This window comes from Sminthopsis crassicaudata, chromosome 1, assembly GCF_048593235.1.
Source record: "Sminthopsis crassicaudata isolate SCR6 chromosome 1, ASM4859323v1, whole genome shotgun sequence".
NCBI classification, from domain to species: domain Eukaryota; kingdom Metazoa; phylum Chordata; class Mammalia; order Dasyuromorphia; family Dasyuridae; genus Sminthopsis; species Sminthopsis crassicaudata.
The window spans coordinates 151,351,311-151,368,179 of record NC_133617.1 but is presented as its reverse complement, the minus strand read 5'-3'; positions in this window follow the sequence as shown (position 1 = coordinate 151,368,179).

The following is a 16,869-nucleotide window of genomic DNA, read 5'->3' as shown; positions in this document are numbered from 1 at the left end:
ATTTAAAAGCATTATATATTTAATATAATATTCTCCTGCTCGACTCCAAGATTCTTGGAGTGTCTATTCTAATTATTAGGGTTCCTAAATTCCAAGTGAGACTAGAAACAAGGGAATACTCCCAATTTGGGAAAATCTATTTTAGGGAAACTATATTTTAAAGGAAGGTAAGGACTTTATGAAGTGGAGATAAAAAGGAAATAAATTTGTGGGTAATATATTTGAGCTATGAGAAATGGCTAGTGAGAAAAGAATAATGTATTCATGTATAAGGAACAGAGAAATCTAAATCTGAGTACCAGGAGTGCAGTAATATTTTTTTTTTATTTTAATTTTTTATTTTATTTTATAATTATAACATTTTTTTGACAGTACATATGCATGGGTAATTTTTTACAACATTATCCCTTGCACTTACTTCTATTCAGATTTTTTCCCTTCCTCCCCCAACCCCCTCCCCCAGATGGCAAGCAGTCTTATATATGTTAAATATATTACAGTATAATTTAGATACAATATATGTGTGTAGAACCGAATTTTTTGTTGCACAGGAAGAATTGGATTCAGAAAGTAAAAATAACAGTTTACACTCATTTCCCAGTGTTCCTTTTCTGGATGTAGCTGGTTCTGTCCATCATTAATCAATTGGAATTGGATTAGCTCTTCTCTATGTTGAAGAAATCCACTTCCATCAGCATACATCCTCGTACAGTATCATTGTTGAAGTGTATAATGATCTTCTGGTTCTGCTCGTTTCACTCAGCATCAGTTGATGTAAGTCTCTCCAAGCCTCTCTGTATTTCTCCTGTTGGTCATTTCTTATAGAACAGTAATATTCCATAACATTCATATACCATAGTTTACCCAACCATTCTCCAATTGATGGACATCCATTCATCTTCCAGCTTCTAGCCACTATGAAAAGGGCTGCCACAAACATTTTGGCACATACAGGACCCTTTCCCTTCTCTAGTAGTTCCTTGGGGTATAAGCCCAGTAGTAGTATGGCTGGGTCAAAGGGTATGCACATTTTGATAACTTTTTGGGCATAATTCCAGATTGCTCTCCAGAATGGTTGGATTCTTTCACAACTCCACCAACAATGCATCAGTGTCCCAGTTTTCCCACAGCCCCTCCAACATTCATCGTTATTTGTTCCTGTCATTTTAGCCAATCTGACAGGTGTGTAATGATACCTCAGAGTTATCTTAATTTGCATTTCTCTGATCAATAGTGATTTGGAACACTCTTTCATATGAGTGGAAATAGTTTTAATTTCATCAACTGAAAATTGTCTGTTCATATCCTTTGACCATTTATCAATTGGAGAATGGCTTGATTTCTTATAAATTAAAGTCAATTCTCTGTATATTTTGGAGATGAGGCCTTTATCAGAACCTTTAACTGTAAAAATTTTTTCCCAATTTGTTACTTCCCTTCTAATCTTGTTTGCATTAGTTTTGTTTGTGCAGAAACTTTTTAATTTGGTGTAATCAAAATGTTCTATTTTGTGATCAATAATGGTCTCTAGTTCTCCCTTGGACACAAACTCCTTCCTCCTCCACAAGTCTGAGAGGTAAACCATCCCATGTTCCTCCAATTTATTTATGATTTCGTTCTTTATGCCTAAATCTTGGACCCATTTTGATCTAATCTTAGTATGTGGTGTTAAATGTGTGTCCATGCCTAGTTTCTGCCATACTAATTTCCAGTTTTCCCAGCAGTTTTTGTCAAATAATGAATTCTTATCCCAAAATTTGGGATCTTTGGGTTTGTCAAAGATTAGATTGCTATTTTTATTCACTATCTTGTCTTGTGAACCTAACCTATGCCACTGATCAACTAGTCTATTTCTTAGCCAATACCAAATGGTTTTGGTGACTGTTGCTTTATAATATAGCTTTAAATCAGGTACACTTAGACCACCTTCCTCTGACTTTTTTTTCATTAGTTCCCTTGCAATTCTCGACCTTTTATTCTTCCATATGAATTTTGTTGTTATTTTTTCTAGGTCATTAAAATAGTTTCTTGGGAGTCTGATTGGTATAGCACTAAATAAATAGATTAGTTTGGGGAGTATTGTCATCTTTATTATATTCGCTCGGCCTATCCAAGAACACTGAATGTCTTTCCAATTATTTAAATCTGACTTTATTTTTGTGGCAAGTGTTTTGTAATTTTGCTCATATAATTCCTGACTCTCCTTTGGTAGATATATTCCCAAATATTTGATACTATCGACTGTTATTTTGAATGGAATTTCTCTTTGTATCTCTTGCTGTTGGATTGTGTTGGTAATGTATAAAAATCCTGAGGATTTATGTGGATTTATTTTGTATCCTGCGACTTTGCTAAAATTCTGAATTATTTCTAATAGCTTTTTAGCAGAGTCTTTGGGGTTCTCTAAGTATACCATCATGTCATCTGCGAAAAGTGACAATTTGATTTCTTCATTTCCTACTCTAATTCCTTGGATCTCTTTCTCGGCTCTTATTGCCAAGGCTAGAGTTTCTAGTACTATATTGAATAGTAATGGTGATAGTGGGCAACCTTGTTTCACTCCTGATCTTACAGGGAAAGGTTCTAGTTTATCACCATTACATATGATGTTTACTGAAGGTTTTAAATATATGCTCCTTATTATTTTAAGGAATAGTCCATTTATTCCTATACTCTCAAGCGTTTTTAGTAGGAATGGATGTTGGATTTTATCAAATGCCTTTTCTGCATCTATTGAGATGATCATATGGTTTTTATTAATTTGATTATTAATATGGTCAATTATACTAATAGTTTTCCTAATATTAAACCAGCCCTGCATTCCTGGTATAAATCCCACTTGGTCATAGTGTATTATCCTGGGGATGATTTTCTGAAGTCTATTTGCTAATATCTTATTTAAGATTTTAGCATCAATATTCATTAAGGAAATTGGTCTATAGTTTTCTTTCTCAGTTTTCGATCTACCTGGTTTAGGTATCAGTACCATGTCTGTGTCATAGAAGGAATTTGGTAGGACTCCTTCAATCCCTATTTTTTCAAATAGTTTACATAGCATTGGAGTTAGTTGTTCTTTAAATGTTTGGTAGAATTCACCTGTAAATCCATCTGGTCCTGGGGACTTTTTCTTAGGAAGTTGGTTAATAGCTTGGTCTATTTCTTTTTCTGAGATGGGACTATTTAGACTAGTTACTTCTTCCTCTGTTAATCTGGGCAAGCTATATTTTTGAAGGTATTCTTCCATTTCATTTAAGTTATCGAATTTATCGGCATAAAGTTGAGCAAAGTAGCTCCTAAGTATTGTTCTAATTTCCTCTTCATTAGTGGTGAGTTCACCCTTTTCATTTTCAAGACTATCAATTTGCTTTTTCTCTTTCCTTTTTTTAATCAGGTTTACTAAGGGTTTGTCTATTTTGTTGGTTTTTTCATAAAACCAACTCTTAGTTTTATTAATTAATTCAATAGTTTTTTTACTTTCAATTTTATTAATCTCACCTTTTATTTTTTGAATTTCAAGTTTTGTGTTTGTGTGAGGGTTTTTAATTTGTTCCTTTTCTAGCAATTTTAGTTGTAAACCCAATTCGTTGGCCCTCTCTTTCTCTATTTTATGCAAGTAGGCCTGTAGAGATATAAAACTTCCCCTAATTACTGCTTTGGCTGTATCCCACACATTTTGGTATGATGTCTCATTATTGTCATTTTCTTGGGTGAAGTTATTAATTATGTCTATGATTTGCTGTTTTACCCAATCATTCTTTAGTATAAGATTATTTAGTTTCCAATTATTTTTTGGTCTATTTTCCCCTGGCTTTTTATTAAATGTTATTTTGATTGCATTATGGTCTGAAAAGGATGCATTTACTATTTCTGCCTTACTGCATTTGATTTTGAGGTTTTTATGCCCTAGTATATGATCAATTTTTGTATAGGTTCCATGAACTGCTGAGAAGAAAGTATATTCCTTTCTGTCTCCATTTAGCTTTCGCCAAAGATCTATCATATCAAACTTTTCTAGTATTCTATTTACCTCTTTGACTTCTTTCTTATTTATTTTGTGGTTTGATTTATCTAATTCTGATAGTGCAAGGTTGAGATCTCCCGCTATTATAGTTTTGCTATCTATTTCCTCTTGCAGCTCTCTTAATTTCTCTTTTAAGAATTTAGATGCTGCACCACTTGGTGCATACATGTTTAATATTGATACTGCTTCACTATTGATGCTTCCCTTTAGCAGGATATAATGCCCTTCCTTATCTCTTTTAATTAGATCAATTTTTGTTTTTGCTTGATCTGAGATGAGGATGGCTACTCCTGCTTTTTTGGTTTTGCCTGAAGCATAATAGATTCTGCTCCACCCTTTTACTTTTAGTTTGAATGTCTCATCCTGTTTCAGGTGTGTTTCCTGTAAACAACATATAGTAGGATTCTGATTTTTAATCCAGTCTGCTAACTGCTTCCTCTTTATGAGGCAGTTTGCCCCATTCACATTTATGGTTAGAAGGACTAATTCTATATTGCTTGCCATCCTATTAACCCCTGCTTATGCTTTTCCCCTTTCCTTCCCTTTTACCCTTCTATCCAGTATTAAACTGGTAAACACCACTTGCTTTTCACAGCCCTCCCTTTTTAGGATCCCTCCCCCACCTTAAAGATCCTCCCCTTATTTTACCCCTTTTCCTCGAAATTACTGTATTCCCTTCCCCTTAGCTTACTCCTTCCCTTTCACTTTTCAATGAAGTGGAAGAAGTTTCACCATAAATCGAATATGTCTATTGATACACGCTATGTTCATCTCCCTCCTTTCTTTCTCTCAGATATAATAGGTTACCTTTGCCTCTTCATGAGATGTAGTACCACCACTTTATATTTTTTTATGATATAATCTCCTTTCCACCTCTAGTTTCTAAGACAAATTGTACATATGTTCGAAGTATAGTTCTCAAGATTTCTTTTTACCTTTTTTAGAAGTCTCTTGAGTTCTGTATTTGAAGATCAAACCTTTTATGTAGGTCTGGTTTTTTCATCAAAAATAGATGGAATTCATTTATTTCGTTAAATGTCCATCTTCTTCCCTGGAAAACGATGCTCATTCTTGCTGGGTAAGTTATTCTTGGCTGCATACCAAGTTCCTTAGCCTTTCGGAATATCATGTTCCAGGCCCTGCGTTCTTTTAATGTGGACGCTGCTAGATCCTGTGTTATCCTTATTGTGGATCCTCCATATCTGAATTGTTTTTTTCTAGCAGCTTCCAATATCTTTTCCTTTGTCTGATGGTTCTTGAACTTGGCCACTATATTTCTTGGCGTTTTGATTTTAGGGTCCCTTTCAGTAGGTGATCGATGAATTTTCTCAATGTCTATTTTACCCTCTGTTTCCAAAACGTCTGGGCAGTTCTCTTTGATAATTTCCTCGAAAATGGTGTCCAAGCTCTTTTTTTCCTCCCATTTTTCAGGGAGTCCGATTATTCTCAAATTGTCTCTCCTGGATCTGTTTTCCAGGTCTGTTGTCTTTCTGGTAAGGTACTTGACAGTCTTTTCAATTGTTTCATTTCTCTGGTTTTGCTTGACTCCCTCTTGGTTTCTCCTTGAGTCATTCATTTCTACTTGTTCCAGTCTAATTTTCAATGATGTATTTTCTTCACTCACTTTTTTTATATCTCTTTGTAATTGTCCAATTGAGTTTTTATCTTCTATGGAATTTTTTTCCATTTTATCCATTTTATTTTTTAGAGAGCTGATTTCTTTTTCCAGCTCTCTAATCCTGTTTTCCTTGGAGTTGTTTACCTTTTCCAGCTCACTAATCCTGTTTTCCTTGGAGTTGTTTACCTTTTCCAGCTCACTAATCCTGTTTTCCTTGGAGTTGTTTACCTTTTCCAGCTCACTAATCTTGTTTCTCAATGATTTGATTTCTTTATCCATTCTGTCTTTGAATGCATGGGATGACTTCTCCAGGCTCTCTTGCCAAGCTTCCCTTTCCTTTTCCCATTTCTCTTCCAGCTCTCTTGTGAGAGCCTTTTTGATTTCCTCTATGAGGTTCTTTTGTATTGAGGAGCAGCTTATATCCCTCCCAGGGGATACATCTGGGGACATTCTGTTCCTAGTCTCCTCAGCATTTGAAGTCTGCTCCCTCTCCACACAGAAGCTGTCAATGGTTAGAGCCCTTTTGAATTTTTTGTTCATTTTGTCAGAGTAGGAATCAAAGAAAACAAACTGACAAGAGAAACAATTGGTCTGTTTTGTGGGGGATGGGGCTGGATGGTATTAATGGGCTTCCTCTACAGACTGGGGGTAGGGCAGCAGAGAGCCACTAACAGAACAGCAATGACTGTACTGAGTCTGCGCTCTGAGGCTCCGAGAACACACCGAGTCAGTCCAGGTGGGGGTTGGGGGTGGCCGGGCTCTGAGAGACGCTGGCTTTCTGGGGTTTTAATCTTCACCTCCGGTGTTTACCCCTCTCGCTGCTCCTGGCTTGCTGCCAAGACGGAGCATCCACACTGGGGCAAAAGCCCTTTCACAGAAACGGCAGAGATCGTACCCCTCCCCCTCCGGTCTGAGCTGTGTGAGCTGCCTGTCTTGCTCTGGCTGTCTGCCCTCAGTCTGCGCCCAGTCTGATTGACCCTCCCCCGAACAAACACAGACCTTTTCTGGCGACTTTCAAGGATGTCTTCTCTTGGTGATAATTTGTGGATTTCTTTCTGGGTCAAGCATTAAGTCAGAGGCTTGTCATGAAGTAAGTTCTGAGAGAAAACGAGGAGCTCAAGCAGCTGTCTGCCTCCACGCCGCCATCTTGGCCGGAAGTCGAGTGCAGTAATATTAAAGGATAATGGAAAGATAGGTTGAACCACATTTTATAGGATCTAAAAAAAAGATTTTGCATTTTGTCTTAGAGTCAATTAGGAAGTCACTGGAGTTTGTTGGCTAGGTGAGAAAAATACACAATTAAGGGAAAAAAATTGGTAGCATTGTGTGGGATTGACTAGAGTAGTAAGAGATTTATGGGAGAAAAACCAATTAAATGGCTGTTATAATAATCTAGGTCAGAGATGATAAGGTCCTGACCTAAGGTGATGATTATGAGTGGAAACAAGAGTGTTTCCCTCTCAGAGACTTGGAATCCTTAGCTACTACATTTAAAATCACCTCTCCCTTACCTGACTGGTTCTGAATTAGCTTGTGATTTTTATAGATAGCCCAGTGAATGTGACTTGATCTCTAACCAATCACAAGATTTTTCCTATGTAGTGTGTTCTGTCTTCTGCCAAATGAAAATGGAAATAGAAAAAAAATTATTCATATTTAGTTTATTTTATATATTTTTCAATTAGGCATTTATTTTATATTTCCCCTTTGATATATTTGAGATTTCTGTGACTATAATTATTAATTGTAGTAGAAGGTAGACTTCCCAACAAAATAGATAACAAGATTATCTGATCACCTGAATATTTTTAAAATGTAAAGGATCATCACTGATCTCAGTAATAAAAGAATAATATGAAAAGAAAAGTGATGAAGTTTAACAGGATATTTTAGATATGCAGATGGAGGACTCTGACTCTCTCCATTGTAGGCTTTGATCAATTTATTCCTATGGAGTCAGCAAATGGAGAACAATTGATTGAATATCTATAATAGATGCTTTAACATTTGCTCAGTTTGAAGAGAAAACAATACAAAAGAAAAAGGCATGCTTTTTGCTCTCACTGGTATAATCTGACCCACCAGTGAAGAGATGGAAATTGTTAAGTAGTTTCTCCCCCAGCCTCAAGAAATTCTCACTTGATCCTTCAATCCACTATAACTATTGTTATATATCTCTTCTGCCCTTTGTGGCTAAACTACTTGAAATGGCCTTCTACTCTCCTTTCACTTTCTTATTAACTCCTTAAAATCCATCTGAATTCATCATTTCACTGAAACTGCTCCTTTACAGTTACCAAGTATTTTTAAAAGCCAAATCAATGTCTCTTTCTCAATCCTCCTTCTTCTTGACCTCTCTGTAGCCATTGACACTGTGGATCCTCTTCTTCTCCTTAACACTCTCCTCTCTAGGTAGTTGAGACACCACTCTCCTAGTTTTCCTATCTATGAGACCTCTTCTCAGTCTCCCTTTCTGGAGCCTCATCTATTTCACTTGATCTAACCATAGGTGTCCCACAGAGTTCTGTCCTATGCCCTCTTTTCTTTCCCTTCTAAACTATTTCACTTGGTGATCTTATCAGCTCCCAAGAACTTAATTACTAGCTCTATGCTGATGATTCTCAAATCTAACTGTCCTGCCCCAACTTCTCCTCGGATCGCCAATCTCACATCTCCAATTATCTTTCTCTCGTCTACAACTGGATTCCAATTAATATCTTAAACTCAACTTGTACAAAATAATCCTCCTTCATCTCCTGTCCTCCTTATTACTGTTAGTAATGACTGTTGGTCATTGTCCTTTGTTCTCAAAGAAAACCAAAATCGCATCATTATGTTGGAGTCAAGGTACAGTGTATTCAACTTTGGCTAATCAAAGCAAACTCTAAGACAGATCAAGAACAAATTGTCTATGTGGACATTGGGAACATAGATGTCTTTAAATTGGTACATCTCACATTTCTTTTGAGCTATTGTAATTCTGTTTTACTCATGGAGCATAGAGCTTTTTTGATGTGAGTACACAAAGCTGGGTGGTATCCCATATCTCACAACTTATTCCAGAGTTCTTCAGAGAGATCTTGAGAGTGTCCTTATATCACTCCTCATAAGCTCAACGTAAGTTGCCTGCTTTATGTGAGTTATCTACAATATACTCTTTTAAGCAAATGTACATTTGGCATTTGAATGACATGGTCAGTCCATCAAAGCTGTACTCTCTACAGTACAGTTTGAATATTTAGCAGTCCAGCTTGAGCAAGGACCTCAGTGTCTGGTGCTAGGTAGTCTTCAGAATTTTCCGAAGATAATTCAAATGAAAATGATTCACTTTCCTGTCATGGCACAGGTATATTGTTCAAGTTTCACAAGCAAGCAGAAATTAGATCAACATAATGGCTCTGTAAACCATCAGTTAACAGATAGTCAATACCTTTTCTAATAACATGCAAGTATCAACCTCATCATCTATGTGGACATCCCTGGAAAGAGCACTGCCAAGGTAAGTGAACTTATCCACAGTATTCATAATTTCTGCATTTGCTATAACCAATAGTTCTATTTTTGAATAGTGTAGTGCTAACTAATAGAGAACTTGTGTTTTGTTGTTAGGCCAAAATAAGCACAAAAAACAGAAAATTGATCCATATTTTGTTGAATGTCATTAACAAATCTCTATTGCCATAGAGGACAATGACATCTTTTGTACTCCAGTTCTACAGCTAAGGAGTCATTTTAGATTCCTCGCTACCTCTTGCCCTCCACATTCAATCGGGTTTCCAAGGCCTCTTGATTTCATCTTTGCAACATCTCTTAAATATGCCCTTCTCTCTCTTTTCATATTGCTACCACACTAACGTGGACCCTCATCACCCCACATCTGACCATTATTACAGCTTGCTTGAGGGTCTAACCCCTCATCTCTTGCCACTCCAATCCAGTATCTATTTAGCACTAAAGTAATTTTCTTAAAGCTCGGGACAACCATGTCTCCATCCTACTTAATAAACTCCAGTGACTCCCTTTGGGATCAATTAGATTTTTTTGATGTTCAAAGATCTTTGTAATTAAACTTCCCACAACTTTCACCTTTCCAGTCTTATACTTAATAACTTGGATCCAGTGACTGACCCCCATGTTGTTTCATAAACATGGCATTCCATCGCTAGGCTCTGGGCATTTTCTCTGGCCATTCCCCATGCTTAGAATATTCTCCTTCCTCATTTCCACATCCTAGCTTCCCTGGCTTCCTTCCCAATCCAACCCAAATCCCATCTTTTACAGGAAAGCTTTTTTAAGTTTTTTTTTTTTTATTCTTGTGCCTTCCTTCTTCCAATTATTTCCTATTAAAACTATATATAGCCTGTTTGTTTGTATTTGTTTTGTCCCCCTTTTCCCCACCATGGTATGGTTTAATATCTTCAGTGTTTAATGCTTGAAAACACATAGTAGGTTTTCCACAATTGTTTATTGAGTATCCAAATTTTTTTTTTCAAAGTACAATATCACATTTTATGAATTATTTATCCCATGACCCTGGCCAAGCTACTTCATACTTCCAGGCCTAAATTTTCTCATTTGTAGAATTGTAGAACATAGTTCAATCTATCTCCATCAATTTCTAGCTGAGGTAACTGAGACTAACACAGGTAAATTGAAAGAGGAAGAGAGGTAGAATTAAAACCTAGGTTATAAACCAGCACGATTTCTATTATGTCACCTCTAAACCCGAAAAGCCTAAGACTGAAATTTACTTCCCTAAAGAATGGAACTCAGGAAATGGAACACTAAGGATATCCTTTATGTATTCTCTTTTTGTTCTCTGGCTTTATGGAATGTAATGGAAATACCTTTATTAAGTGTTTCCTATGTACTAAGTACAGTACTGAAAACTGGAAATACAACTAGACACATGAAAGTAGCTGCTTTCTAAGGAGTTCACATGCTAATCAGAATGAAGTGGAAAACCAGATTGTGATTTTGTCTCTAAGAGTTTATCTGCTGGACCCTATTTCTAAAAGCTCAGCCTTCAGAAAATGCACAGAAACAGTTAGTGGTTGTTTTTAAACCAGGCGGCCACTTCCCTACTCTCATTACAGGTTTTACTGCACATCACCTCCTTTTAAACATTTAAACTATTTGCCTCAGTTTCTTCAATTGTAAAATGCAATAATAATTGCAAGTATTTTATTTTTAGGGTTGTTACGAGAATCAAGAGCTTAGCACAATGCCTTGTATGTAATACAAACTATCTAAGTACTTATTCCCTTTCCCCTTCTCCTCTACCCTCTTCATTCCATGCCAGAGGATGCTGGTAGCTTGCTAAATTACTTCTCATTCAGTCAGCAACTTCAGATTGAAAGAGTACTGTTTCATTAGCATTTGATTAAAGTTGCATTTTAAATTGAGATCCTTCCATCTATCATCAGGTATTTATAGAGCAAACTGCTTTAATAATGCTTTTTTAAATAAATGCTTTTAAAAAATTAGCAGCTTTTCGTCAGTCAAGAGTAAGAATTTTAAGACTCATCAATACGTATAGTCAATTTCTGCGAAAGTTTTTCAACTTAGACCAAACTTTATATCAGCCTTGTAGTAAAATGGAAGAAACATCCTGCACTAAGAGTCAGAAGAAATAGGTTTGAGTCCCTTCTCTAACCCGCCAGCTAGTTGTGTGACTCTGGAACGATCTTCTAACTTCCCTGAGAGAAAATTTCCTGCATATAAAATGATTAACAGCAATAACCCCTACCTCACTATAAGGATCAATTAAGATATTGAACATAAAATATTTTGCAAATCTTAAAGAACCATATACTATTTGACTTGGCTTAGGAGGTTATAGTATGAGATTTAGATCTCCATATAAAGAGCATACAATTTAAAATTGAAAGAGAATAAATATGTGCAAACTCTAAGGCAAAAATACAAAAAATTTTTATTTCAAAATGTAAAAAACCACTAAGCTTGTGAGGTGTACAAAAACAGGCATCTGGCCAGATTTGGCCCTCAGGCTGAAGTTTAGTGACCTCTGTTTTCCAAGACTGTTTCATGAGTTGTAGCCAAACAACTCATCACCTTGGTAACCAACATTCTGCTATTAAAGCTTTCCAAACTTAGCTACAATGGAAGTATATATTTCAGGGCTGTATTTGAAACCCTTTCAGCGTGGTTGGCACTATCAGAGCTTATGATGTGAGCATTCAAGGTCATCCTCCCAGTGAGGAATTAGAATACTACACTGGTGGAGAATTTTACAGCAATTAATAGTGCATTATCTAATAACTAGTATAAAAAGGGCACTGAGTTCATCCAAAGCAGAGATGGAAAAATTGGGAACTGGGAAAGTTTTGTCAAAGAGGAGAGAGTTGACTACCAGAGAGGAGAAACTGGCTTAGAGGAGAGGGAAGAGGATATTCTAAGAGGGAAAAAAATATATTCAAATGCCCAGTTTTTGAGGAATGGCTTGGTTTGGATTAGGGTGGTTCATGTAGGGAAGCAGTAGGAAATAGTGTGTGTGTGTGTATATGTATATACGTATGAATATATATATGTGTGTATGTACATACATATATATTTATATTTATTTATATATAATTAGATATGTGTGTATATGTATGTACACACATATCTAATTATATATAAATATAAAATACACAAAATAAATATAAAGTATACTATATATAATTTAAACATATAATGTATAATATATAAGTATACACAATTGCCATACATATAAATGAGGTAAATTATGAAAAACTTCGAATGCCAAGTTGGGAAGAATAGATTATATTTAATGGCTAATGAATAACTTCTGAGATTTTTAAGTATGAGTTCTGACATTATCAAAGAGTAATCAAGAAAATTAATCTTGAGGCTGTATGTAATATTGATATAATCCAGTCCCAAACTTTTTAAACTGTGGATTCAACCCCATATGGGGTCTCATAACTGAATGTGGGAATCATGAAATCATGATTTGTTATCAATAATGTTTTATTCGTATGTCTGTTTTATATATCTATATACTCAGGCTCACATAAGATTTGTTGGGTGAAAACGAATCACAAGTGAGATAAAGGATTGAACTAAAATGGTGCAAGGGAGAATAAAGAAAGGAAGAGATGGATGAAAGTTATTTTGTGAAGAGAATCAACAGGACTTGGATAGAGAGAACCAAGAAAATGGAAAAGTAAAAGATATTTTCACAATGCCTGCCCAAATTTATTGTTTGCAATTGCATTTTCAACCCTTATACAAAGTTATTTTCTGATTAAGATAAAAGTTCCTCACTTTAGACCACAGAGAATCTGCCTAAGTTCCCAAAGTCTAGAGAAATTTGAATGACAAAATGCATTTGGCCTTTTTTTGAAGGTAGATGGTAGAATATACTAAGATGTCAAAAATCAATCAACACATATTGATTGTGAGATGAACCAAATCAGTTCCAATAGAGCAGTAATGAATTGAACCAGATACACCCAGGGAAAGAACTCTAGGAGATGACTATGAACCACTATATAGAATTCCCAATCCCTCTATTTTTGTCCGACTGCATTTTTTATTTCTTTCACAGGTTCACTGTACACTATTTCAAAGCCTGATTCTTTTTGTACAGCAAAATAATTGTTTGGACATGTATACATATATTGTATTTAACTTATACTTTAACATATTTAGCATATATTGGCCAACCTGCCTTCTGGGGAAAGGGGTGGGGGGAAGGAGGGGAAAAGTTGGAACAAAAGGTTTTGCAAATGTCAATGCTGAAAAATTACCTATGCATATATCTTGTAAATAAAAAGCTATAATAAAAAATAAATTATGGTAAAAAAAACAAAAAACAAATATTGATTGTGTAATTGCCAAATGCCAAGTGCCAGGCTAAGTACTGGGGATAAAAAGAAAACAAAATAATCTTTGCTCTCAAAGAACTTATAATCTAATGGGGAAAAACAACATGTAGATAGATGATAGATAAATAGATATAAATAGACAAATCAATAGATCAATAGCTTGATGAATGCAAAATTCACACAACATACAAACCAGAGATGGGTTAGAAAAGGGGCATACAAACAGCTAAAGGGATCAGAAAAAGGAAAATGTTCAAGGTTATATTTGAGCTAAGCCATCATATGCATACACACTTATTTTCAATGTAGTTTGGCAAGAGGCAGTCATATTTATTTCTAGGATTTAAAGTCTACTCATGCAAATGTATGGGTAAGCAATGCAGTAACTATTACTTGGCTTCTATTTTCAAATTAAGTGGATAATTGTATCATTTATCAAGTGTCATACCTGCTTTCTCCTCAATTGAGTATATTTACTTATTTGTTAAAATGTTATATTCTAGAAAACAATCTGTTTTTTGAGGGCTGGGATTTTTTTTCATTTTGTCTTTAGATTCCCAATGCCTAGTATGTAGTAAATGTTTAAAAGAGTTTAGCTCCATCCACCATCAAACTTGGTTAATGTGACTAGTTTTGTTGAAGTATTTTTTTATTCTTTGTTACAAGGTGCACTTGGTGCACTTAGTAGGAAAGTAGGGGGAAAGACTTGAAAATGAAGATGATGTATAAAAAAACCAACAAAATATCTTAAATTGTATTAAATACAAGAAATATTTGTTAAGTAAAACTGAATTTAAAGAGAGAAATATTTAGGCTCATTTAAGAGCAATATTCCTAATTATCAGAGCTGCTAAATCTGGACCTGGTTGGCCAGGAACGAAGGGGTTTTCTGATCATTGGAAATCTTCAATTTAGTACTGGAAAAAGATTAGTTGGGGATATTGATCGCCATATGGATAATAGCTGGACACAAAGACCTCCAAGTTTCATTCTAACACTAGGCTTCTATGACAACCAAAACTTATTTTGCTTATTTTCTCCATCCAGGAGAATGATCTTCAAACTGGAAAAGATAAAACTCAGTTTATTAGCAGGGAGCTAAAACCCAAGATAAGTCAGCAGCAGATGGTAAGAGAGCATCTGGCTGCCCTCAATACTTGCAAGTCACTAGACACAGATGAGTTATATCCCAGGGAACTGAAAGAACTGGCAAATGTAATAGGGTGGATTTTTCTAATTATCAGCAGGTGAGCTTATCTTCAATTCTAAGATGTACTATAAGAGAGATGGCTAGTGAGTTTTTATGAAAGGCAGTTACTAAATACAGAAGAATCTTTATCAAGCACAGACCGAAGCCATTTCATTTTTTGATGTGATTGGAAAAGCAAAGGACAATATTGTAAATAGTGCACACATTTATAACCCCAGTCTCAAACCCACTGTCCCCTTATAGATGGAGATCAATATCTCACACATGTGTCCAGGTAGAGCCAAGTTGGTGAGAGCAAGAAAGTTCTAGTCTCTTCTCTTTCCAGTATTCTTCAAGTTCTGTTTAACTGGTAAGTTGCTTAGGGCACTTCTGACTTCCAGATTCAAGAGAAAGTATGGATAAGACCAACCCCACTTCAGATTATTTAAGGAAAAAATTAGGAAGACATGAGAGAAGTGGGCAGTTTCCATCATGTATCTAGTTAACAGCTTGCTACACTAGACTTCCCCTTAAGTGAGATCTGGGACTCTCAATGATTGAGTTGACTGGCCAAGCTCCCAATGAGAGCTCCTTCACTCCACATTGTTCCAGTATCTATTCTGCTTTTAAGATCTTCTCTGATTTCTATTTTGTTACCTATTCAGATAAAAGGGTTTATTGGCTAAGTGTTATGTGTGTTCATTGTGGAACTGGTAGTATTCAATGGAAAAGGGATTGTCTTTGAAATAAAGCTTAAGATACTAATTTCTCCACTAATGAAATAGCAATTGAACTTTAACATTCACATCTCCTAGACTAATAATATTTTAGGGAACACAAAATTCTAATCTTGTACCCCCTTTGAGGAGAGCAGAGTAACCTTTGGTTCCAAATTCCTGCTTCCCTTACTGACAAAAATTAAAGTCTCTCTTTGAAAAAGGAGGAGGTAGAAGATATGGAGATTTATGTTCTGCCTAACTTTCAAGTCACACAACAATTCCACCATATCACATGCCTTTTCTATTTCAGACAGATCTTTCACAAAGTCTCTCAAGAAACTGTTTGCACAAAATGGAATGATGGGAAGATAAAAGAGAATACAGTTATTTGGAATAGGAAGTGTTTAAATGGCAACACAAAGTGTAGTTATTAATGGATTGATGTCAGCTTGCAAGTAGTTAAATACAGACTGACTCAGATACTCAACACTTCCTCAAATCCCTCAAGTACTTCTTCCTTCTGATTGGAGGGCTAGCTGATGAAGCAATAATATAGCATTCTAATGCTTTTTTTAATAGAGGGCACAGAATTTTGCAGGTAATTGTTCTTTTTCCATCAGTAGCCTTCCCTAGCTTCCTGTCTCTAGAACATCATGCCTTATCCACAGCTTTTCAGCTACTTTTTTGTGTATTGTATTCCCTTATCATTAGATTGTAAACTGCTTGAGGATAGAATCTGTCTTTCTAATTTGTATTAGAATTATTATTAATTTGGAGCAGGAGATTATTCAATAAATAAAACTTATATTAAGTGTCTGCCTCTTGATGAAGGTGAAAGAAGAGAGTATAAAAGCTGGCTTGAAGCTCAACATTAAAAAACAAAACAAAACAAAAAAACTAAGATCTTGGCAATTGATCCCATCAATTCCTGGCAAATTGAGGAAGAAGAAATGAAAACAACGTCAGATTTTATATTTTGGGGCTCAAAGATCACTGCAGATAGTGTCTGCAGCCATGAAATTAAAAGAAGTTTTCTCCTTGGAAGGAAAGCTATGGCATATCTGGACAGCATACTAAAAAGCAGAGACAGCACCTTGCTGACAATGGTCCATATAGTCAATGTTATGGTTTTTCCAGTAACAATGTTTGACTATAAGAGTTGGACTAGAAGGAAAGCTGAGTGTAACAAAAATCGATGTTTTCAAATTGTGATGCTAGAGAAGAATTTTGAGAGTCCCTTGAACATCAAGGAGATCAAATCAGTCAATACTTAAATCAGTTCAGGTTATTCACTGGATGGTCAAATAATGAAGCTGAAGGTTAAATATGTTTGATCACATAATGAGAAGATGGGACTTGCTGGAAAAACCCTGATGCTGGGAAATACTGAAGGAAAAAGAAAAAAAGGAGTGGCACAGGATGAGATGGATAGTGTCATGGAATGACTGAATGAACAATAACAAAAACAA